The 24523-nt window shown below is 47.0% G+C and overlaps 1 protein-coding gene and 1 non-coding gene across 9 annotated transcripts in view; both read right to left on the bottom strand.

Moving 5' to 3' along the window:
• The window catches only part of MYO18A (myosin XVIIIA), a 96127-nt gene extending 94609 nt beyond the window's left edge, over nucleotides 1–1518 (bottom strand). For 7 of the 8 annotated variants that reach the window (XM_060082193.1, XM_060082200.1, XM_060082197.1 and 4 more), the window contains exon 1: nucleotides 1416–1518. The gene's annotated coding sequence lies outside the window, so the exon portion shown is untranslated. Of the gene's footprint in view, nucleotides 1–595; nucleotides 1029–1415 lie in introns of those variants that run through there. The other variant, XM_060082194.1, reaches the window with a different exon arrangement.
• A 5928-nt stretch (nucleotides 1519–7446) lies between these two features.
• On the bottom strand, nucleotides 7447–7578 carry LOC132479434 (small nucleolar RNA SNORA72). Its single transcript, XR_009530549.1, has one exon. It is a non-coding gene; the product is annotated as a small nucleolar RNA SNORA72 (small nucleolar RNA).
• Between the last annotated feature and the right edge of the window lie 16945 nt (nucleotides 7579–24523).

The raw sequence follows: 24523 nt of genomic DNA, 5'->3' as shown, positions 1-24523 counted from the left end.
ACAACCTTCAGTCCCTTCCAGCATGGCCGCAGTGCATACACACTCGGCACCGTTCGCTCTTCATAGGGGGATATACTAGGCCTCCTCAGCCACAGACATGCTAGGCACTCCAAAAGACGAAACGAACCTACATAAATCATCGGCAAGGTGAAGAGGGGAGGGAATCCAATTCCATGATTTGGGGGGACCATCTGAGGGCAGGAAGGCCCTAGGCAGGAAAGCTCTTCCCAGGAAGCACCATCCCAGGCCTCCCTACATGAACACAAGCCATGAGGACACTGCCAAACACATGCCCCATTGGCCAAGGGACCAGGCAAAAGGAGTACCGCTTAAAAAACGAACTGGCAGCCTCCCCCATCCTCACCCTCCCCGCCAGCTCATTCTGGCCGGCAGCCTTTCCAACTAATCAGCAGGACACACATGCCTTGCAACAGGGTGACACCCCCATCCCCCACTGCACCCCTACCCCCAAACAAAGCTCCAATGTGCGGTGTGTCCCTGCAGGCCTTATCTCAGCCAGGAACAGGACCCACTCCTCACCAGGCTTGGTACCAGCGGCACCCCCAACAAGGGGGTGGGGGGCAGCGAACCTTACCATCTCCCCTTCCCATTGGCGAAGCAACTGGCATGACAGGTTCGCAGGGCGGGGCATCAGGGCAGTCTCTCCCAGAGGCCTGGGGCAGGCAGTCCAACGTTCCCACACGCACCCCACCCCTTGGCAGGGAGAGGTGAGGTGAGCAGCCATTCGCAGGGGACAGCTGGCACGCCCTAATCCCCAAAGCCTACCGTTCACCCACCCGACCCCCGTCTTCTGTCCCAAGGGGAGGGGGCCCAGGGAAGCAGGGTCTCCATTGTTTTGCCAGCTGTCTGGCAGCTGCTCCTTTGAGAGGAGTCCGGTGTCGGCCTGGCAATGAAAGGGTGAAGGCCGCTGGGAGGGATAAAGGACTCGGTGGAGGTGCTCGCCTTCCCCGCTGCCTTCCTCAGAGCCTCGGTCCGTCAGTCTGTCTGGGGGGGCCTGGGCCTGGCCTCGAGAAGCCCCCTACCCCCCGGGCTGCAGCCTCCACCCCGCAGCTCGGGGCCACCTGGGCTCCCCCGAGCCCCGAACACCCCCCCCAAACTGAAGGCCACCCTGTCCGGCCTCCCCCCGCCCCTCGAGATGGCAAAAGGGGCCGAAGCTCGCCCTCCCGCCCCCCTCCCGGTCGGCCCCGCGTCCCGGCGCCGAGCTGCGCGGCACGGCCAGGGACCGGAGCCGGGAGTCCGGGCCGCCGCTTCCAGGGCACAGGGGAGGAGGAGGAGCCGGCGGGCCCCGCCGCCCGCCCGCCTTCCCGGCCCGAGCCCGCCCCGCCGCCCCCCCCACCCACCCCCCCCGGGCCCGGCCCGCTAACGAGCGGCCACCCCCGCCGCCCCGCACTCACCGGCCGCCGGAGCCCGCCCGGCAGGCAGCAGGAGCGGAGACGCGGCATCCAGCGGCCCCGGCCCGGTCCGGGCAGGAGCTCAGCACGGCGCAGCGCAGCGCCGCCCCCCGCGGCCGCACGAGCCGAGCCGAAAGGGAGCTCCCTGCTGGCGGCTCCGGGGATAAACGGCCGGCCTTCCTGGCAGCGCCTGGGCGCGCCTCCAGAGCGGGCCAGGCGGGCACCGGGAGTTGCCCTGGAGGCCTCGGTCCGGGTCCGAGAGGCCCTGCCTGGGGGTCCTGTCTGCACTGGGCACTGGGGGCTGCTGAGCGTGCCCAGGGCAGGCCCCGGGGTCATGCTGAATGTATAGAACAGGCTCTGTCCTCGGCAGGCACTGGTGGACTGTGCTGGCTGTGTCCAAGAGGGTGCTGCCCAGGACAGTGCTGTCCAGAGAGAACAACTGAGCCTCGCGGGCCACATCTTCCCAGGGTGGCTCTGCAGAGACAGACATAGGGTGCTGCTGGAGGATGCCAGATGGCCTAGTCCAAAGCAGGCACTGCCAGCCGTGCCCAAGGTGGCACTGGAAGAATGTACTCCCCAAGGTGGACACAGCCTCCTGGTGGCTTGGCCTGAGAGAGCCCTGCCTCAGGTGGAGCTGCCTAAGGGATGAGCCAAGGCCCGGGAGTCATAGCCATAAATGGCACTCACTCCCCAAAGGAGTCCAGCAATGCCAAGATTAACAGCTTTCAGAAGCTCTTTGGAATGAGGTCTGCCCCTGGGTCCTCATGTCCTATCAATGTCGGGTGAGCTGCTCTACCCATTGAGAAGGAATTTTAGACTTTCTGGAAGAGGCCAGAGACATTTAGAGACCAGACCTCCAAGATAGGTGCTATGCCTTGAGCTGAGAGAGAGAGGTGGGCATTTCTACGGACAGTGTCCATACTGAAGGGAGGTACCCCAGAACGTGGAAGAAACTGAGTGGGGTGGTGCAGGTAAAAGGGTGTAGCAGACAAGGGCAGCTGCCTCCATAAACAGCCCAACCAGGAACTTCTGGCAGGGGTGGCCCAGCCTGACAGACCAGGGAAGGTTCAAGCAAGGGGGCTCAGGAGCTAAGAGCTGAGTAAGAACTGAGATATCCTGAGGAATAGACCAAACCCAGAGTGTGCATTTTGGATAAAGGAATAGCATGTAACCCAAACTCAATGCAGCACACTTTTACTGAGATCCTGCTAAGTGCCAAGTGCAGCAGACTCTGAGGGACATAGAGCTATCAGACCTGGAGCCTCTCTCCAGGGAACTCACATGGTGAGAGCGGGGGCTGGTAGTGAAATTTGACTGCAGTGGGATTCACCACACTGTCATCCCTTGGATGATGAGATGGATGGCGTATTTGGCTGGAGGAATGAAAGAAAGCTGCTCTGAGGACATGACATTTGAGCGGAACCTTGGAAGCTAAGTAGGACAATGACTATCACTATTGCTTTCTGAGCAGCTACTAGGTGCTGGACACTATCTCTATTCCTCACAACAAACGTATGAGGGAGACATTTTTTAAAAGATTTTTTTGATGTGGACCATTTTTAAAGCCTTTATTGAATTTGTTACAATATTGCTTCTGTTTTATATTTTTTGGTTTTTTGGCCACGAGGCATGTGGGATCTTAGCTCCCCGACCATGGATCAAACCCGCACCCCTGCATTGGAAGGCGAAGTCTTAACCATCGGACCACCAGTGAAGTCCCTGAGGGAGACATTATTTTTATAGATAGGGATTGAGTGCGCGGACTCGGGAGCCAGGTTGCCTGGGTTCAAATTCCAGCTCGGTCAAGTCTAGCTGTTACTCTGGGTGACTCACAAAACCTCTCTGTGCCTCAGTTTCTTTACCTGAAAAAGTGGGCTAATAATGCCTGCCTCAAAGTTTATTTTGAAAATCAAATGAGTTTAGTGTTTTCAACAAATGTTGCTGGAACAGCTGGACAACCACAGGCAAAAAGAGAGAGTCTAAACACAGACCTTACACCCTTCACAAAAATTAAAATGACTCATAGACCTAAATGTAAAAGACAAATACACAAAACTGCTAGACGATACCATAGGAGGAAACCTAGATGACCTTGGCTACGGCAATGATTTTTTGCATTCAACACCAAGGACATTTATAAAAGAAAGAACTGGTAAGCTGGACCTCATTAAAATTAAAAACTTCTGCTCCGTAAAGGACAATGTCAAGAGAACGAGACGACAGGCCACAGACTGGGAGAAAATATTTGCAAAAGACACGTCTAATAAAGAAATGTTATCCAAAATAAAAAAAGAACTCTTAAAAAGCATCAATAAGAAAACAAACAATCTGATTTAAAAATGGGCCGAAGACCTGAACAGTCACTTCACCAAAGAAGATATACAGATGGCAAATAAGCATTTGAAAAAATACTCTACATCATGTGTCATAGAGAATTGCAAATTAAAACAACGAGGTACTATTACACACCTAATAGAAAGGCCAAACTCCAGAACACTGGCAACACCAAATGCTGGTGGGAATGTGGGGCAACAGGAACGCTCATTCGTTGCTGGTGGGAACGCACAATGGCACAGCCACTGTGGAAGACAGTTTGGCAGTTTGGGGTTTTTCTTTTAATTTAATTAATTTATTTTTTATATAGCAGGTTCTTATTAGTTATCTGTGTTATACATATTAGTGTGTACATGTCAATCCCAATCTCCCAATTCATCCCACCCCCCCCACCCCCCGCCCCTCTTTCCCCCCTTGGTGTCCATATGTTTGTTCTCTACATCTGTGTCTCACTTTCTGCCCTGCAAACCGGTCCATCTGTACCATTTTTCTAGGTTCCACATATATATGTTAATATGTGATACTTGTTTTTCTCTTTCTGACTTACTTCACTCTGTATGACAGTCTCTAGGTCCATCCATGCCTCTACAAATGACCCAATTTTGTTCCTTTTTAAGGCTGAGTAATATTCCATTGTATATATGTACCACAACTTCTTTATCCATTCATCTGTCAATGGGCATTTAGGTTGCTTCCGTGTCCTGGCTATTGTAAATAGTGCTGCAATGAATATCAGGGTGCATGTGTCTTTTTGAATTATGGTTTTCTCTGGGTATATGCCCAGTAGTGGGATTGCTGGGTCATATGGTAGTTCTATTTTTAGTTTTTTAAGGAACCTCCATACTGTTCTCTATAGTGGCTGTATCAATTTACATTCCCACCAACAGTGCAAGAAGGGTTCCCTTTTCTCCACACCTTCTCCAGCATTTGTTTTTTGTGGATTTTCTGATAATGCAGTTTGGCAGTTTCTTATACAACTAAACACACTCTTCCCATATGACCCAGCAATTGTCCTCCTTGTTCTTTACCCAATGGAGTTGAAAACTTATATCCACACAAAAACCTGCACATGGATATAACAGCTTTATTTATAATTGCTAAAACTTATAAGCAACCAAGATGTCCTTCAGTAGCTGAATGGTTAAACTGTGGTACATCCAGACAATGGATTATTATTCAGAAACCAGCTATCAAGCCATGAAAAGACACAGAGGAAACAAATGCTTATTACTAAGTGAAAGAAATCAATCTGACAGGGCTATATGATTCCAACTCTGTGACATCCTGGAAAAGGTAAAACTATGGAGACAATAAAAAGATCAGCTGTTGTCAGGACTGGGATAAGGGAGGGATGAATAAGCGGAGCACAGAGGATTTTTAGGACAGTGAAACTACTCTATATGATACTACAATGATGGATGCATGTCGTTATACATTTATCCAAACCCACAGAATGTACAACACCAAGAGTGAACCCTAATGTAAACTGCAGACTTTGGGTGATGATGATGTGTCAGTGTAGGTTCATCAGGTGTAACAAATACACCACTGTGGTGTGGGATGTTCATAGCAGGGAAGGCTGGTGGTGGGGAGGGTGAAGAGGGTATGTGGAAACTCTGTACTTTTAGCTCAATTTTGCTATGAACCTAATATTGCTTTAAAAAATAAAGTTTATTAACTTTTTAACAATTCAATGAGTTAATATGTAAAAAGAACAGTTCCCAGCATACAGTAAGCATTCTATAATTGTTAGCTTTGTTTTCATAAATTTCCCAACTCACAGCTATGGAAACACAGCCTGCAAGTGGCGTGAGGATTCAAACTGAGGTCCCCAAGACTCAAAGCCCATGTTCTTTCCCCTGTACCATGGCAATGAATGAAGAGACATATTAACATCTGTGTTATTTATGTGCGTCCACATCAGGGCACTCGGGGGTAGCACACGGTGTTCCTAAGAGCTCCTCTAGCCTGAACCGGGAACCAATTTCAGAAACCCGGCAAGAATGAAACACCAGAGCAACGCCCACAGTGACTCTGGCTCATGGTCACTTGTTTTTTAATCTTTTACTTCTCAAAGGTCAGAATAATCCCTGCCCTGGCTCTAAGTAAAAGTAAAAGTAAAGCCCCATGCACTCCTCAAAGAAAAACATCACAGCAGTGTCCACATAAAATAGCCCAGATGACCACGGAAAGGCCAGTTTTTCCAGAAAATTTGTAAGCTCCTAAAGCAATCTGACTCAAGTCGAGAAGCCCCTAAGGGAGAAGGCTGGTAATAATAAATATCCCTTACAGCAACTGAGCCTCCACTATGGGTCAGCGTTAAGCTAACCCCTTGGCCGGCATTGTCCCATTTAGTCCTCATCCTCACCTATTAGGGAGGTGATGTTCTTATCCCCATTTTGCAGATTAGAAACCAGGCTGAGGAAGATGAAATAATTTGCCCAAGGCCACACGGCTAATAAATAGCAGAGCCCGGATTGCTTGCTCTGAGTCACTCTGCTGGGCTGTGTCCTGGGCAGAGTGAAAGGAGCATGGACTTTGGGGCCACACGGCTTGAGAGGACATGTGGTCTAGCAGCTGCTGGCAAGTTCCTTAGCCTCTCTAAGCCTCAGTTGCCTCATCTATAAAATGGGGATAATAATAGTGCCTACCTCATAAGAGTGAGGATAAAACAAGCAAATTCATTTAAAGCAATTAGCCTAGTACTTGACAGGTAGTAAGTGGTTAATAAATGTTAGCCCTTATTAATCTCTCTGACTCTCCTCATCTGTGAAATGGAGGCTGATAATAAAGTGTAAGTCATAGAGTTATTGTGAGGCTTAGAAGAAATGGCACAGGTAAAGCATGATGATACTCATCACACAGTAAGCTACCACAATATGACACTCCAGAAAGGATCGCAAATAAGCAAGCCAGTTTTTTTTTTTTAAGCTCACAGAATTGCATATCTGTGTGATAGCAAGTGATGTTCAGGTGACAAGAGCACATGTTGAATATTATTCCTCAAAATGCATTAACAGAAGATCCTTTATTCCTCTGCATAGACACTTGCAGTGTGGGTGCAGAACCCTCTCTAGGAAACTTGAAGCTAAATTCTTAGAAGAGAGTACCTGCCGAATATCAGCCGAAAAAAAGGAGCCTGTCTCTGAAATGACATAAAAAAGTTTAACTTGGGAAAGTTCAAACACAGACAAAATAAAAGAAATAATATAACAAACCCCTGAGTACCCATCACACAGCTTCAATCAACTCCTGGAAATCTTGTTTCAACTATACTCCCCCCATAACTGTAACTTTAAAACAAATCCCAGATATCGTATCACTTCATCTGAAAACATTTTGGTGTGTATGTCTAAAAGATAAGGATTATTTTTTAAACACCACCACATACCATTGTCACACCTAAAGGTTTTAAATAATAATTCCCTAATATCATCAAATCATCAATGTTCAAACTTCCAATTATCTTCATAAAGTTTTTTTTAATTGCTTGTTTGTTTGAATCAAGATTCACATGTTGCAGTTAGTCGACTTTTTTTTTTTTTTTACAATTCATTTAATGGCAACTGGTAATCATCAAATTAGCAATAGTTATCTTCAAAAGTTATTACACTAGTTGTGCTGTAATTTCTCGAGGTTGATCAGATACCTAGAGTCACAGACATTTCCCACATAAGATGCATTATATAAATCAGGCTTGATTTATCACCAGCATTTATAAAACCAGACCTAGGGAAAGAACTAGGTCTGGGGACACATGCATGGTCTTAGTGTAGCAAATTCTTAGCCTGCTCTGATTATTATAAAATCAGAATAGCAAGAATATTTGCAGGATGTAACTTTTAACTATCTTTTAACCTACAGGTTTCTCTTCTATCTCTTCCTTTTTTCCCTCACAACTCATTTGTGGGAGAGACTAGGTCATTTATCCTACAGATTTTCCACAATCTGGACTTTGTTGATTGCATCCCCATGGGGTAGTTTAATATGATACTCTGGCCTCTGTATTTCCTATAAATTGGTAAATAGATCTAGAGGCTTGAGCAAATTTGAGTTTTATTTTGGGGGGAAGGATACTTCATAGGTGGCATGGTCTTTTTTCTTCAGGAGGCATATAGTATCTTGTTGACTCTAAAATGACACTTAAAAACATCAGAAATATATGATTATCTTTATTAGAAGTGTAAGAATATGAAAAGAGCCCATCCAGCAACAGATGAATGAAAAAACAAAATGTAGCATTTATACAATGGAATATTATTCAGCCATAAAAAGGAAGGAAACTCTGACACATGCTACAATATGATTGAACCTTGAGGACATTACACTAAGTGAAGGAAGCCGGTTACAGAAGGACGAATGCTGTATGATTCCAGTTACATGAGGTATCTAGAATATGCAAACTCATAGAGGCAGAAAGTAGAATAGAGATTACCAGCGTCTAGGGGGAGGAGGAAATGGGGAGTTATTGTTTAATGGGTACAGAGTTTCTGTTGCGGATGATGAAAAAGTAATGGAAATGGATGGCGGTGATGCTTGTAAAACGTTGTGAATGTAGTTAATGCCACTGAATTGTACACTTAATGGTTAAAATGGTAAAAATGGTAAATGTTATGTTATGCATATTTTACCACAATAAAAAAATATCTTTAAGAGCCCAGCTATTGGGAATTCCCTGGCAGTCCAGTGGTTAGGACTTGGTGCTTTCACTACTGGGGCCCAGGTTCAATCCCTGGTCAGGAAACTAAGATCCTGCAAGTCACACAGTGCAGCCAAAAAATAAAAAGAGCCCACCTATTGCATAGAATACGGCCCCTCTTACAAAATTTTGACGGCTTCAGTTTATATGTCGGCCTTTGTCTGAACCTGCAGCCTTAACTCCCTCTGTACTGATCTGCACATAGTTGTGGGACTCCTTCCATGCTCCCAAGAATCTCACGGGCTCTGCCTGACTCTACAATGAGCCACAATCCCACCAGCCTCAAGCCCAGCATCCTAGACTATAGACATACACAAGCAGAACTGTGGAGGCAGCTGGAGCATGTGCTTCTGGAGATATAAGGCTTGAAGTTGAGCCTCTCTTTGCTACTTACTTGTCATGAGAGCTTAGTCAAATCACTTAACCTCTCAGTTTCCATTCTTATAAAATTAGGGCTATGAACTCCTACCTCACAGGGTTGTGTAAGGATGGAATGAGGTTGCATAATGGTCAAGGGCTGTACAAAGAGAGGGCTTCATGTTGTTATTACGCTTGGAGTGATTCAGAGAGGATCCAGCTAGGACATAGGTTTATCAGCTCATTGGGAAAATAATGTTTCCAGAAGTTAGTTACTTTGCAAGCTAAACTTTTCTTGACATCATTCTTGGTGAGGACAGCAGTAGAGTCACCAGCTGTCAGTGCCAACACTGAGGGCATTCCCAGGATGTGGGATTTTCAGTGCTAAAACAGAAAGTTCCAAGCGAAATAGGACAAATTGGTCACCCAAGCCATGACCTACCAATTGCTAATGCTAGGGACTGCCTCTCAGGCTTGCTGACTACTGCCTATTTGACCTGCCTTTTCTTCTCAGCTTGGCCCCTGGAACCTCTTCTAAATCTCTTTGCTGGACCTATTTCCTCTGTTTGCCCTTCAGTGTTGGTGCTTCCTAGGATTTCTTCCTCCACCTTCTGCTCTTAGGATCCTACACCCGCTCCTTGGGAGATCATGTAAAGCATCTGATAGTAAATATTTTAGGATTTGCACGTGTCTCAACTACTCATTTCTATGACTGTAGCACAAAAGCAGCCATAGACAATACACAAATGAATGAGCATGGCTGTGTTCCAACAAAAATTTATTTATAAAAACAGATGGTGGAGGCTTCCCTGGTGGCGCAGCGGTTAAGAATCCACCTGACAATGCAGGAGACACGGGTTCGAGCCCTGGTCTGGGAAGATCCCACATGCCTTGGAGCAACTAAGCCCATGTGCTACAACTACTGAGCCTGCACTCTAGAGCCCGTGAGCCACAAGTACTGAGCCCGTGCGCCGCAGCTACTGAAGCCCACGCGCCTAGAGCTCGTGCTCTGCAACAAGAGAAGCCACCACAATGAGAAGCCCGCACACTGCAAGGAAGAGTAACCCCCACTTGCTGCAATTAGAGAAAGCCCGCAAGCAGCAACGAAGACCCAACACAGCCAAAAATAAATAAATAAAATAAATAAATTTATTAAAAAAATAAAACCAAACATATGGTGGGCCAGATTTGGCCCAAGGACTACAGTTTGCTGAACTTTGGCCTAAGGAATAGAATCCAAGCTTATTAGCATAACCCAAAAGGCAAATGGTCCCCCGCTACTCAGGACCAAGACACCAATACCCTGAGGTCCAAGGAGAACAGCTTCCACTGCAGCAAGCAGGACTCCAATTAGACTTTGGAAAGAACTTTCTTAGCTGTTAAGTATTGTTAAAATTGCCCCAAGTTGTAGAGGGAGACAGGGGAATGTCCATCTCCTCTGGTTTGCTGACATGCCTCAGGCAAAGCCCTTTCTGGCCACTCCTAATTCTGGTCTGAAGATATCAACACTAAATTAAATCATCATAGATGAGTCGAGCTCCTATTCCATGCAAAGCACTAAGTTAAGAGCAGGACTGTGTGTCCTCTTCCTGCAAAGCTCAGCATCTCTGCCCTGCCTGCAGCTGAGGTGCAAAGACCAGTCAGAGACACGTGCAAAGTTACACAGCAAGATGGATGTAAATAACTGCTGAAGGTCACAGTCAAGGGGAGTCACAACATGCATGACTAATTATCGAGTGGAATCGTCCTGGAGGTTCAGAGGAGGAACAGATCAGAGGAGGGGTCAAGGAAGGCTTCACAGAAAGAGGCTAGGATTTGAGCCTATAATAGTAGAATTTAGACGTAACAGCCCTGCTGAGGAACGTTGTGCATCTGGCACTTTATACCCCTGTGAAGTGGGTATTATTAGTCTCTTTTTATACAGAAGGAAGCTGAGCCTCAAAACCCCAAGCAGCTTGGCCAAGGTCACACAGCCAGTGAGTGGCAGAACAGGATTGGAACCCAGTTAGTTTGGCCCTGAAACCAACCAGGGCAGAGCTCCCAAGGAGGGACTGTAGCAAAGGGTGGAAAGAAGCGGGTGAAGGTCCGGGCAGAGCTCCTACTGTGGCTGGATTGGGAAAGAGTGGATAGCGAGGTCTGGACTGGCTTGTGGAAGATGCGGGATGCCAGGCTGAGAAGCTTCAAGTGGTTAATTCAAGTGGAGAGCTGAGCGGGAGGCAAGTGCAGGTTAGAAGGGAGCGGGGGGACAGTGCAGGCAGGAAGGTGCTGGCAGGTTCAGCAGTAGCAGTGCAGGCAAGTCTGAGCCAGGGAGGTGATGTGGGGACTGGAAGGAGGGGACTGGGTAGGAGAGACTAGGAAGGAGGATTTGTGTGGGGACTCTGCTACCAACACCCATAAGAGCAAGTGAGGGAGGAGCTGGCAATTGATTCCACAATTCTCCATGGGCCAGGCAGCAAGGCAAAAGCAACCCTCCAGATAGCTAAAGTTAATACAATGGCTATGGGATAGGGAGGGTGGGAGGGAGACGCAAGAGGGAGGGGATATGAGGATATATGCATACCTATAGCTGATTCACTTTGTTATACAGTAGAAACTAACACACCACTGTAAAGCAATTATTCTCCAATAAAGATGTTAAAAAAAGAAAAAAAGAAAAAGAAATACACACACACACACACACACACACAAATACAATGGCTTATGTTATTGTGACCAGCTACTATTGGTGAGTACTTTACATATATAAACTCATCTTATCCTCACAACATTCTTAGGAGGTAGGGTTTATTATTATTCCCATTTTTTTCAGGTAAAGGAACCGAGGCACAGAGAGGTTAAGCAACTTGTCCAAGGCTATGCAGCTGGTAAATGGCAGAACTGGGATTTGGTTTTCGTTGTTTTTTTTTTTTTTTTTTAATATTTATTTATTTATTTATTTAGGCTGCGCCAGGTCTTAGTTGTGGCAGGTGGGATCTGGTTCCCTGACCAGGGATCGAACCCGGGCCCCCTGCATTGGGAGTGCAGAGTCTTACCCACTGAACCACCAGGGAAGTCCAGAGCTGGGATTTGAACCCAGACAGTCTGGCTCCAGAAGCCTTGCTCTTAATCACTTTGCTATCCTACATCTGTTGAGGTAATGCTTTCAAGAAGAAGCAGGATTCCCCAACCTCAAGGATAAAGCAGGAGAGTGATGGTGATGGCAGGGTTTTTGCCGGGTGGCATTGCCCAGTCAGACCTCAGGTCTCTGCTGCTACCTTGAGCCGGTTGCCTCTCACCATCAGGCGGGGAGCCTGAGGCGTGCTGCGCTGGGGCCTGCACTGACCCGGCCTACACCTCCAGGCAGAAGGGTACCTGGAGCCCCGGGCTGTCTCATCAGAATGGAGCAGGGGAGGATGGGCAGGCCACCCCATAAGTGGCAGCAGCTGGCACAGGCCACAGAGAGGGGTTGGCAGGGGAAGACCCTGCCCCAGTACTACAGCTCCACCAGGTTCAGGAGAAAGAATCCCACTCCTACCCCAAATATGAAATTCAGAAAGATCACCTTCTCTGCGGCCCTGGACACAAAGGAGTCAGTACTAGGGGGACAGGGATAGAAGTGGTAATGAAACAAGCATGGAACATCAAACCCAAACAGGGAGTATTGCCCCAGCAGGAAGGCCAACCCCGTAAAGGCCCGCAGTGCCACGTGGGCGAGGTTGATGGCCAAGACTCTGTGTGACCTCAGGCTGGGATCCTGGGCTGCAGCCTCAAGGCATTTGAGGAGAATCTTCTCTCCCGCCAGGAGCTGTCCCTCTAGGAAGTGAGAAGACCCCAGGAACCCCAGTCTGGGTTCCTGTGGACACAGAAATCACAAGGTTTAAGGAAGGAACTGAGGTGAGGTAAGGAATAGGGAGGGAAAGGGGGGCGGATAAATATAAAGCCCCAGCAGCCAGATATTTGCATAACTATTTCTGGCCCACAGCAAGAACTCCAGTTCCATCTGTGCCTGATACCCAGGCATGCCACTTGCTGCCTGACAAGGACAAGGAGAACAAACTGGCAGAGAAAAGGACATTGAGGAAGAAAGGATGGAAGCAGCAACTCTCCAAGTTTCTCCCCAGCACAACCCCAAATTAACCAAGAGAGTCTGAACACTTACACTGCAATTAGGCTTCCGCAGAAATGTGCCTGACTAATGGGCTTTTGAACCTTCCAACGGTCCTGGGCATTTTTTTTTTCAGACTTACATGGCACCAGGCATGTTTTTCTCAACATGCCACAGCAAACTATTCATAACTTAGATTGTTTCTCCCCCAGGTTCCGCGGTCACATATAACTTTTTGTCACCATGCTAGGATTTGGAAGAGACAGGTCTTACAGCCCCCATTCTTGCCAGGTGGATGCTCTTTAAGGCCTCACATTGCAAAGATCGTATCTAACTTTACATGTCTGTAGCTTCTAATCCTAGGAATTACTGAAAACCTTGCCAAGGCACAGTTTAGAGGGGGGTATTGACACCCCTTATCACCATCAGCCCTCTCTTTCAGCCTCCCAAATGTGAGTACGATCTAAATAGAGCAGCGGCAGCATGCTTACTGTGCAAACCCAGGGGCAAGACAGGACCCCAGCCTTCACAGCTGACTTGATTGTCTTCCATAGTCCCCCACTAAACAGAATCCTGGAGCTGCCCCTGGAACCTCTCTCTATTCCCCTTACTTTCAAAAAGACAAGTTGTCAACATGAGTGAACGAGGGTTGAAGTTTCTGGTTGCCAGGGCTTTAATACAATGGATGAGAACACAGTCTCTCACGAGAACTTTGCAAATAGGGCAGAGATCTATCTGTGCAGGCCCAGGTTTCTCAACCTCAGCTTCAACCTTAGCACATTGACATTTTGGAACTGAGAATTCTCCATTATAGAGGACTGTTGTGTGCATTGAGTGAGGTTTAGCAGCATCTCTGGCCTCTATTCACTAGATGCCAGTAGCAACCCCCCTTCCACCCCGAGTCATGACAAGCAAAAATGTCTCCATTTCCAATGTCCCATGGGGAACAAAATTGAGAACCACTGGACTAGGCTAAGCAAAGTGTTTTCCTGCTTGGAGGCAGGGGATGAAAAAGTTGACCTTTAGATTCTAAGATCCAAAAGGAAAAACTCCAAGAGGGGTAAACAAGATGCTGTGACAGGCTAGAAGTCAGGGAATAGAGCAAAGGCCCCGTATCATAGGAAATTGTGATGCCCCAGCCAGCCAGCCAAGGTCATGTAACAAGGACCCTGCAGAGTCAAGAGTAGTGAATCCCCAGGTTTTCAGCAGCCACAGGCCTTATCATGCAAATCAGTCCCACCTCCAGTGTGTCCAGCTCCTCCTCTGAACTCAGATCTTCGGGGGTTGGGGGAGACTGCTGGGTAGACTTCTCTGGGTCTTCCTTGGAACCACACAGATCATAGAGGCCTGCAAGAAGAACCAAGGCCTGGAAGGGTTTCCAGGTCCATATCTTAGAGTGCCTCTGCCCGCCCTAAAGCCCTAGAACGCAGGGCCAGCAGGGCCTGCACTGCTGGCAGGATTCTTAAGCTCCTCTAGTTCCAAATCAGTAGTACAGATTCTTCCTTTTGCCTCAGCCCCCGACGTGGCCTGGCACAATACCGTTACTATCTTTTCTGTATCGAAAACATTATTTTGTTCAACATGGATTTTTTTTTTTGCATCAGTTTAAATTTTTGAAAATATTCCAGTAAGATATTCTTTATCTTGATTCGTGAGGTTTCTAGCATTCCTTAAATTTTGTGCCTGAGGTTACTGCCTCCCTCACCTCATGCTCACCCCAGCCCTGCTCACTGGGTCCCCAGCAGGACAGCCCATGAGGCACATGTGAAGGCAGAGGTCACAAATGGAAGCCCACAGGCTGAATTCTGCACATAAATGTGTTTTGATTGGCTAGCACTGTGTTTTCAAAAATGTCTTGATTTGTAGCCAATTTTTTTTAAGTCAAGAGATTCACATAAAAATCCACAATTCTGGTTTCTTTTGAAACATTGGGTGATCTAGCAATACTACATACCATGGTCAATAGCTGGCGGGACCTGCTTAGTGGTTTTCTGTTTAGGGGAGGCGGTACTGTCCAATTTCCCTCAGCCACACTCACCCGGCTTCTCCTACTTACAAGACCCATCTGATCCCCTGTGCAGTGGTATGCTGGAGCTGGCTGGTACCCACTCACAAGAGTTGACTGTCAAATTTCTAGAGTCAGTTGTTGAGCCATTATAAAACAATTAAATTATATAAACTTACAATTAAGTACATTAAATTGAAATCAAAACTCAACTTCCTAATGACTATTTTTACTATTATGTTTACTATTTTACTAACACATTTTACTATTACCTATGCTCTTGAGGTTATTTACATCTGTTGTGCCTATACGGTGGAAATATTATTTATTGGTGTGTTACTGCATCTCTTCCCAACACTGTGTTCAGTTTTGTCACATTGGAAGTATGAAACTGGCCACAATAGGAGTATTTACACCATAGAAATCGGCAAACACCATAAAACAGGGCTTGATTCATTGTGTTGCTGATTGTCTAGACTTAAGCTTTTTGGCTTTTTTTTTTTTTTTGGCCATGCCACAAGGTATTGTGGGATCTTAGTTCCCTGACCAGGGATCGAACCCAGGCCCCCAGCAGTGAAAGCTCTGAGTCCTAACCACTGGACTGCCAGGAAATTCCCTAGACTTAAGATATTGATGGAGAAAATATTAATACCATCAATAAACTTAGTGTGTCGCATCTGTAGCTGTTATACTATGATTAGCACAAAAATTTGAGGAACTAGTCTTTCAGTATTTGAAAACTACCATGCAATTCAGCAAGGAAGTTGCTCAGTCAGTGACTAACAAGTGAAGTTCAGACAAAAGAAAAAATCTTTATTGTTTCACTTTCATCTTATGCCTTAACTTCAACAAAAATATCAACCAACATTCACGTCAAAAGTACACCTGTTTATCAGTTGTAACCTAAGGCTGATTACTGATATAAGTGGCCCTCAAAAATCAATGAAAGCATTTTGTGGGAATGAATTGGCTAAGTGGAATTGACCATGAAGAGTATTGTATATTTCATTATTATTTCTAAATTGTGTGCTACACATTCTTTATACAAATAAAACATTTTAATAACCTTATGTGTTTGTACACATCTTTCCAGGGAGCCAGTTTTTAAACGTTTACCAGCACACTGCTGTTGGCATCTGTTTGCCACTCTTACTGTAAAGTTTCTGGGCTAAGAAGGCAGTTACTTTCTCTTCTGTTTCTCCCCAATTCTTTGTGCCACATGGTCCCAGGGTGGGCACCCAGGGGTCCCCCAACAGAAAATCTCTCAGAATCCACCTTCCTTCCAGGAACCACCTGCTTCATGCCAGCCTTCTCACATGTGCTCGTATCAAAGTCCTCCAACAGCTAATTGAGATAGACGTGATTATCCCCATTTCACAGATGAGAAAACTGAATGGCAGAGCCAGGATTTCAATCTAGGTCTGCTGCCTCCAAAGCCTGTGTTCTTTGTACCATGCAGCCTCCCAAAGGAGAGAGAAACATGATTTAGAGCAAGTAGGGCACCGGAGAAATACCTATGTACCTCTCTGATCCCAGATTTTTAAAAATGCCATTGAACCTGTGCCATAGACAAGGGCTGCCCTGGAGCCTTCTCCTCCTTCTATCAGCAAGATATTCCTTCAGTCAATTCTAAATCCTTATTATGGCTCTGGATTCTGGAGACCCCTAGAGCCAGGCCCACAACTCTCTTACCTGGAAGGGAGTAGTTGTTGCTGAGAGGTGGAGGCTGAAAGAAATCTGCTGCCTGCTCCGGGATGCTGCAGACCAGGAAACACGCAGAACATGGGCTGTTTGTCCCCAAGCTGTGGGGGGCTTGCAGGAGGAAAACTCAGAAAAGGGTGCCACCAAAGCTGAGACCCACAGTGTGTGTTCTTCGTGTTCAGAATCCTACACACTCGGCACAACTGAAGCCACGAGTATCCCCCTACCCTTCAGCGTTCAGGACCAAGCTGTGGCCATGGCCTGCCGGGTTCAGGAAATTCCCTCCACAGGTATGGACACCTGACGTAGTCACCCTTGCAGAGGTGCAGGTGAGGCCCGGCTTGGAAACCACCTGGCTCCCAGGAGTGCTTGGCTGGCACTGACAGGAACGAATCAGGAGCTAGGGCTGTTCCGTTCCCAAGGCAGAAGTTCCTACCAGTGAAGCTCTTTTCTCCCAGCTTGGTGGAGGGGCCCGGGGAAGCTTGGGGGTGATGTTTAGGAGTGCCTCCCCAGGAGAAAGCCCTCTTCCCCAGAAAGACTTCCCAGGTTGTCTGGCCTTCCTGATGTCTCTCGGCATCTGAGTCTGAAATCAGGGGCCCCAGGCTCTATCACTTCCTGGGTGACTTGGGGCAACTTATTCCACCTCTCTGGTCCTCATTTGTATAACAGAACCAACAGATATTGGATGGCCAGGGCCAGACTCAGGAACATCACATTCCTTACCTCACTCATATCTTCTCTCCGACCCTGTGAGGTTAAGATTAGGATCCCTACGTTGTAGCAGAGGAAACAGAAGACCAGAGACGTTAGGTAATTTAGCTGGGATCACTCAGCTAGAATTCAAACCCAGGTCTAGTTGACTCCAGCTCCACAGATTCCTGTTATAAACTATAAGGTACTTGACACAGCATAGCAGGAATGACTCTGTTCTCTACTGCAAGGTATAAGAAATAGATGTGAACTTTATATCTGTATTAAACCATAGAGTTTAGTTTAATCCCAGGCCATTTTAGATTCCCCTTCCCTCTGCACCAGGATTTTGTCAAGGTGGCCCAAGGCAAGTGTGCAAGCACTCAGCCCTCTATGTCATCTACCTCTATGTCAACTGATTGGTAGAACCGGGCCATTGGTTGTCCCACACTGGGTTACTGCTGAGATGTCCTTTATTTCTTGTCTGCTGGCTTTCTCTGTTATGTCCATGCCAGGCTTGAGGGTCCAGGGTTCTTGGCAGCCAAGTTCCCATCTGCCCCACCTCCCCAGACCGCCATTTCCTTTTGCTGCCCCAGGCTCCAGCCCTAGTACACCACAGGATCCCTCTGGCTAAGACTCCTGGCCACCCACAGAGTCATCCTTTCCCCTCTGTCTCTTCCGCCTCTTAGCCTGGAGGAAGCTTCTCCGGTTTCTGAAAGGAGCCCCACTCCTCTCAAACACCCCATCCGGCTTTCACGTATGATATTTTCCTCAAATATTCAGTCTCTACTCAGAGGTCTCTCTATTCTCCTGAAGACTAGATTTCTGGAGAGGGAGGCCAGAAAGCAACTTTATTTCTGAGGCGTCATCCTCTGAGGCAATGAGCACAGGACAACCCAGCTCCTTGAAAAGCAGGAAGTGGTGGGGATGAGGTGTTAAAAATACCAACAGGAAGGAGAAAAATGGGTAAGATCTCAAAAATTTTTACATCAATAATCTTGTACAAACTTACTATTCTTTCTCCCAATTCCCCTTTCCTTGGGGGCAGAGATATAGCCTTTCAGGGCTTAGTACTAGTAGTAGCAGTAATAATAATAATAATAATAATAATAATAATAGCTAATATATGTTGAGGCTTTTTTACGGGCCAGGCACTATGATAACTGCTACATCTATATTACTCCACTTAATTCTCATAAAAATTCTGTGAGGCAGTTCTTATTATCCCCATTTTACACATGAGGAAACTGACCCTCTGAGAGCTCTGCCCCAAGATCTTACAACCTGTACGTGTGGAGCCCAGTCCTCACCCAGTTTTCCGACTCCAGAGACTGTGCAGCAACCACTGGGCCACACTGTAGTTGGCTGACCAATATCACTCAGACTGCCCACTCACCAGCATCGAGAAATATTGTATACAAGCAAGTCAGGCACTCCTCAGGTGAGGACGTAATGGAACTTTGGTGTGAACGGGTTTCACCTGCAGAAGCAGGAAGTTGGCTGGGAAGGAGGTTACTCCCAAGGACCAAAAGACCAGACTGTAAGTCCTTGGCCCACCTGGCAATGGGCTCCCCAGGCCAGACTCAGAAGCATTGTCTGGGGTTCCAGGCTGGACCCACCTCCAGCCTGTCTTCCCTCTTGTCTGGAGGATGCTGAGAAATCACTGCCCTAATCCAGGGTCCCCTCATCCACCCAGAATGTGGGTACCAGAAGTGGTGTCAGATGAAGCAGGTGCCAGCAGTCTGGCCCTGGGAGGTGAGGGGTCAGTCTGGGACCAGAGCTGCATGTTCCAGGTCCAGCTGCTCCCTGGATACACACACACACACACACACACACACACACACACACACATACACACACACACACAGAGTTAATCTTCCCCTAATATGAGATTCCTTTTCTTCTATAGTGATAGAACTTTTTATTAATAGCTAGGCAATATCTACCCAGAATAAAGACCTCATTTCCCAGCCTTCTTTTCAGGAAGGGTGGCCATATGACTATATTCTGGTCAATGGATGTGCATGGAAGTGCAAGTGCAACTTCCAGGCAGGGCTCAGCTGGGTGATTTTCTTGCCCCTTGTGCCACTGACTGAGGTCACCTGGTGGTATTCAGCCGGTGCATGGGTTGGCTTGGAATGTCCAAGTCAGCTTCACTTACATGTCTAGCATCTTGGCAGGGGCAGCTTTTGGTGAAAGGCTCAGCTGGGACAGTCAACTGGAGCACCACGTGTGGTCTCTCGAGCATGATGGCCTCGCGAGAGTTGGACTTCTTACGTGGCAGCTCAGGGCTCCACAAGAAAGCGTTCCAATGATCAAGACAGACACTCCATGGCCTTTCACAACCAAGCCTTGGAAGTCACTTGACATCACCTCTGCCTATGCTATGGTCAAAGAAGTCACAAGCCCACCCAGAGTTGAAGAGAAGGGTCATAGACCTGCACTTCTCAATGGGAGGAGAGTCAAAGAATTTGCAACTTTGTTTTAAAAACACACCACCAGCCCTGGACCACTAGGTCTGGACTTGAAGTCAGAGAAAAAAGAAACTTCTATCTCATTTAAACCACTGTTATTTTGGCTCTCTCTCATGCACAGCTGAATCCAACCCCAACAGACACACATATATATTCACAATATGACAGACACACATATATTCACAATATGACAACAGACACACATATATTCACAATATGCACAAGACACGGAGGGTGGGGGTGTGGGCAGATACTGAAATCTCACAGGATTAGGAGTATTCATTTACTCACATTTAGTCATTCAACAAACCAAGCTCAGCAGCTGTCTTTCCCCAAAGCTCTTATCTCACTCTATACTTCCCCCGTCATAACGCTTTCCATAACCTATTGTAATTACCCATTTATTTGTCCATATCATCCTTGCTCTGCTCATCTCTTGGACCATCTCTGTCTTGTTCATCATCATTCACTTATCACCAAGCACAGAACCTCAGTAAATATTTTCACAGGTTCATATTTTACAAAGAGACAGCAGGTGATGCTTCAGACTGCTGGGGTCTGGAGATCAAGTGGAGAGAAGTGACACTGGTTAGGAGTCTGCATGGTGCCTGGAAATGATGAGTTCCCAGACTGAAGCGTCAGCAGGTTCAGGGGGATGAAATGAAGAGAGAGCAGGAGGTGGGACTGCCAGGCCTTGGTGATGATGGGTGAGGAAGAAGCAGGAGTCAAGAGTGGCACCCACAGGAGTTCCCTGGTGGCCTAGTGGTTAGAATTCCAGGCTTTCACTGCTGAGGGCCCGGGTTCAATCCCTGGTGGGGGAACTGAGATCCTGTAAGTTGTGGGATGCAGCCAAAAAAAAAAAAAAAAAAAAAAGGAGTGGCACCCAGGTTTCTAATCTGAGTAATAGAATAATAAACAGTGGCATTGTTTGCTGAAAGAGAAAACAGGAAAGGGAGGTAGAAGACTGGGGGAAGGTAATGAACTCAGTTTGGGCTATCTGCATTTCAAATGCTTGGGGGCCATCCAGGCGGAGTCATGCAGGAGGCAGCTGGACACACAGAGTTGGACAAACCCAAAGACCGGTAAAGACATGAGCACACATTCAGAAACATTCCCACTTGTGTGCGTTCATCGTTCGTTTAAAAGTGTTGGAGGAAGCAGGGTCCAGAGCAAGGCCTTGGCATGGAAGTTGGTAGACTCACACGCCCGACTCCACTACAACCTGATGTGTCATCTTGAGAAGGGGCTCTGCCTTCCTGGCTCATAGTTTTCTGCTTTGTTGTAAAAATGAGAGGATTGTTTCTGACTTCTCTTTCCTTCTAGCTCTCCTGGGCCATGATTCTTAGTGAAATATTTGAAATATTTGAAGGTCTACGACTTGCAGGCTATCACACTAGACACTGACCCTAGTCCTGCTTCTCACAAAAAAAAACCCCAAATCGACAGCAACATCGAAAAGAAGGTCACCTTCAGGAGGAGGGTGCCAGGTGAATTGCATTGTAAGCTCCCGGAGTCCTGCTGTTCTTCCTTTTATCCAATCCCTGCACCCAGTTCTCTGTCCACTCAGTACTCACACCTGAATCCCACCTTGGCCTCCAGGCTCCTCCAGCCATTCTTGGCCTAATCCTACCCCAACAGCTGTTTTCTTAAAGACCAACTAGGATTAAAAATTATCCTAATTCCTCACATTTGTGTCATACTTTATATTTCTACTTTCTCAGTATAAATGATATTTATTGCACAGGAGCTATGTGGTAGGCAATGTGCCAGGCTCTGAGGCTCCAGGATGAAGAAGACATGGGCTCTGCCCTCCTCACAAAAGGCAGGGAAGAGAATTAGCAATGTAATCTGATGTGATACAATCACACAGGGGCTGTAGGAATCACACAGGGGCAGTGTAGGTGGTGTGTGTGTGTGTGTATGTGTGTGTGTTTACGAGGATCCTCAAACCCTGTGAAATTTTCACAAAACATCAGCACTGGAAGGGATCTCACAGACCAGTTAGTCCCACTTTCTCATTTTATTTGTGCAGAAACTGAGGCCCAGGGAAGTTAAGTGACTTGCCCAAGGACACACAGCTGGTGAGAGCAGCAAAGCCTACACTGGAAGCATATATCCCAGACTTCTTCCAGGTCTCATCCACTGTGCTCTTTCCCCCTCACCGCACTCCCTCCTAAGATCATTCAATAATAATGATATATTTTTTAATTAATTAATTAATTAATTAATTAATTTTTGGCTTCGTTGGGTCTTTGTTGCTGCGCGCAGGCTTTCTTTAGCTGTGGCGAGCGCAGGCTACTCTTCGTTGTGGTGCGCGGGCTTCTCATTGTGGTGGATTCTCTTGTTGCGGAGCATGGGCTCTGGCGCACGGGCTTCAGCAGTTGTGGCACGTGGGCTCAGTAGTTGTGGCATTTGGGCTCTAGAGCTCAGGCTCAGTCGTCGTGGTGCACGGGCTTAGTTGCTCCATGGCATGTGAGATATTCCCAGACCAGGGCTCGAACCCATGTCCCCTGCATTGGCAGGCAGATTCTTAACTACTGAGCCACCAGGGAAGCCCCAGTAATGATATTTTAAGCTTTATAAGTGCTAAGACACTGTCCGGCACCATGCTAAGCTCTCTACATGAATTGTCTCATTTATTACTCACAGCAACTCTAAGAGTTAAGTCTGTTTTTATGATCCCCTTTTATGATAATATTGAGTCTCAGGTTAATTGACTTGCTCAAAGTCACCCAGTTAACGTGTGAAAAAGTCAATATTTGAACACGGGTAGTCTGAACACAGAGCTATGTGCATGAAAAAACAAATCACCTGGTGACCTTGCTTAAGGTACAATTCCTAAGTCCTACCCGTGGAAAGTCTAATTCTATGGGTCTAAGGTGAATAAGCTGGAGCCTGCATTTTAGCCATGCCCTCTAGGTGATTATGATTTGGTGGTCCTTGGACCACACCTGGAAAAACCCAATTCTCTTTTATCTTTTTTCTAAATTCAGAGTTTTCTGACAGACCCCTCTCTTCCCCAGGGAACTGGCTTTGGGAGAATGAGGGTGCTCTAGGGACAGAAGTGTGCCCCTTGGTGGTCAAAGATTAGAGGCCAGGAGCTGCAGCCAAGAGGGCCCTGGGTCAACATCACAAATGTGGATTTTTCTACAGTTCTGTTCAGCCAATGTTCCTGAGGTGCCACTATGTGCCAGCACTGAGCCAGTGTAACTCATGGTACACTCGACTGAAGCAAGATTTCTGGGAGCAGAATTCTTCACGGTGACCGCTCACTTGTTTTCACCCGCCGATACAAAGGCATGGATTTCTGGCTGCAGTTGTGCAAATTTCATCTGCTCCAGGTAGTCATATCTATCTGACAGTACATGGCTCTGTATTTTAGGTCTTTAGGGAGGTGCAAAAGAGGTTTTTGAAAAAAGCTGAGCCCACACTCTGGCAGGAGGATGCAGGAGCGTATTCACCGTTCAGAGTGAAGGGGCCAGCCTTCGGAGTTAGGCTGCTGCAGCTCTGCTGCTTCAGGCTCTGGGGTCCTGGGACAGTTCTTTCATCTTCCTGAGTTGCAGCTGCCTCACCTAAAACATGAAGCAATAACAATGCCTACCTCATAGGGTTGTGACAAGGAGGAAACGGCTTCCTGGAGCAGTGTCTGGCACATGGTAGAAGCCTGACAAACTGTGGTGTTTTTGATATACTTTGTAGTTATATATCATAAAGTATAAAAGAGATAAACCAGGGCTCCTGATATCAATCTTGATTTATTCTCCTTGAAAAGGAGTGGTAGTAATTCTCAATCCCGTGTAACTGAGGGAAAAGATCTACTCTAGTGCCGAATCCTCTAATATGTGCCCACAGATGTGAAAACTGCTCCACACTGTTGGTGGGAGTGTAAATTAGTACAACAACGTTGGAAAATCGTTTGACGATGTCTGCTAAAACTGAGCGTGTGTATGACCCAGCAATTCCACCCCTAGGTATCTTCCCAAAAGCAATGCTTTTAGATCTTAACCAAAAACATGTATAAGTATGTTCACAGCAATACTATTTATACTATATTATAATACTATTTATAATAGTCCCAAAGTGGGAACTACCCAAGTCTCCATCCATAGTACAAAGGATTTAAAAACTGGTATTTTCATAGAATAGAATAACATACAGCAATGAGAAGGAACAAACTAGGCATAAACACAATGAAATGGGAGAGTCTCACAAACATGATGTTGCGAGAAAGAAGCCAGACACTGAAGAAGAGGTACCGTATGGTTCCACGTATATAAAGTACAAAATGGGGAATTCCCTGGCGGTCCAGTGGTTAGGATTCAGCGCTTCCATAGCAGGGGACACAGGTTTGATCCCTGGTCGGGGAACTAAGATCCCACAAGCCACACGGAGCAGCAAAAACAAACAAACAAACAAATAATGTACAAAATGGTCAAAATGAGGGCCTCCCTGGTGGCGCAAGTGGTTGAGAGTCCGCCTGCCGATGCAGGGGATACGGGTTCGTGCTCCGGTCTGGGAGGATCCCATGTGCCGCGGAGCGGCTGGGCCCGTGAGCCATGGCCGCTGGGCCTGCGCGTCCGGAGCCTGTGCTCCGCAACGGGGGAGGCCACAACAGTGAGAGGCCCGCATACCGCAAAAAAAAAAAATGGTCAAAATGAATCTAATGCTGTTGGGAATTGGAATAGTAGTTACCCTTCAGAGCAGAGTGCTGTTGTGCCTGGATGGGGTGTGAGGAGGCTTCTGCAAGGCTGCCACTAGTTGATCTGT

This window comes from Mesoplodon densirostris, chromosome 18 (assembly GCF_025265405.1).
Source record: "Mesoplodon densirostris isolate mMesDen1 chromosome 18, mMesDen1 primary haplotype, whole genome shotgun sequence".
In the NCBI taxonomy this organism is placed as follows: Eukaryota; Metazoa; Chordata; class Mammalia; order Artiodactyla; family Ziphiidae; genus Mesoplodon; species Mesoplodon densirostris.
The sequence above is the reverse complement of the archived record's forward strand: the minus strand, read 5'-3'. Positions and strand labels throughout refer to the sequence as shown.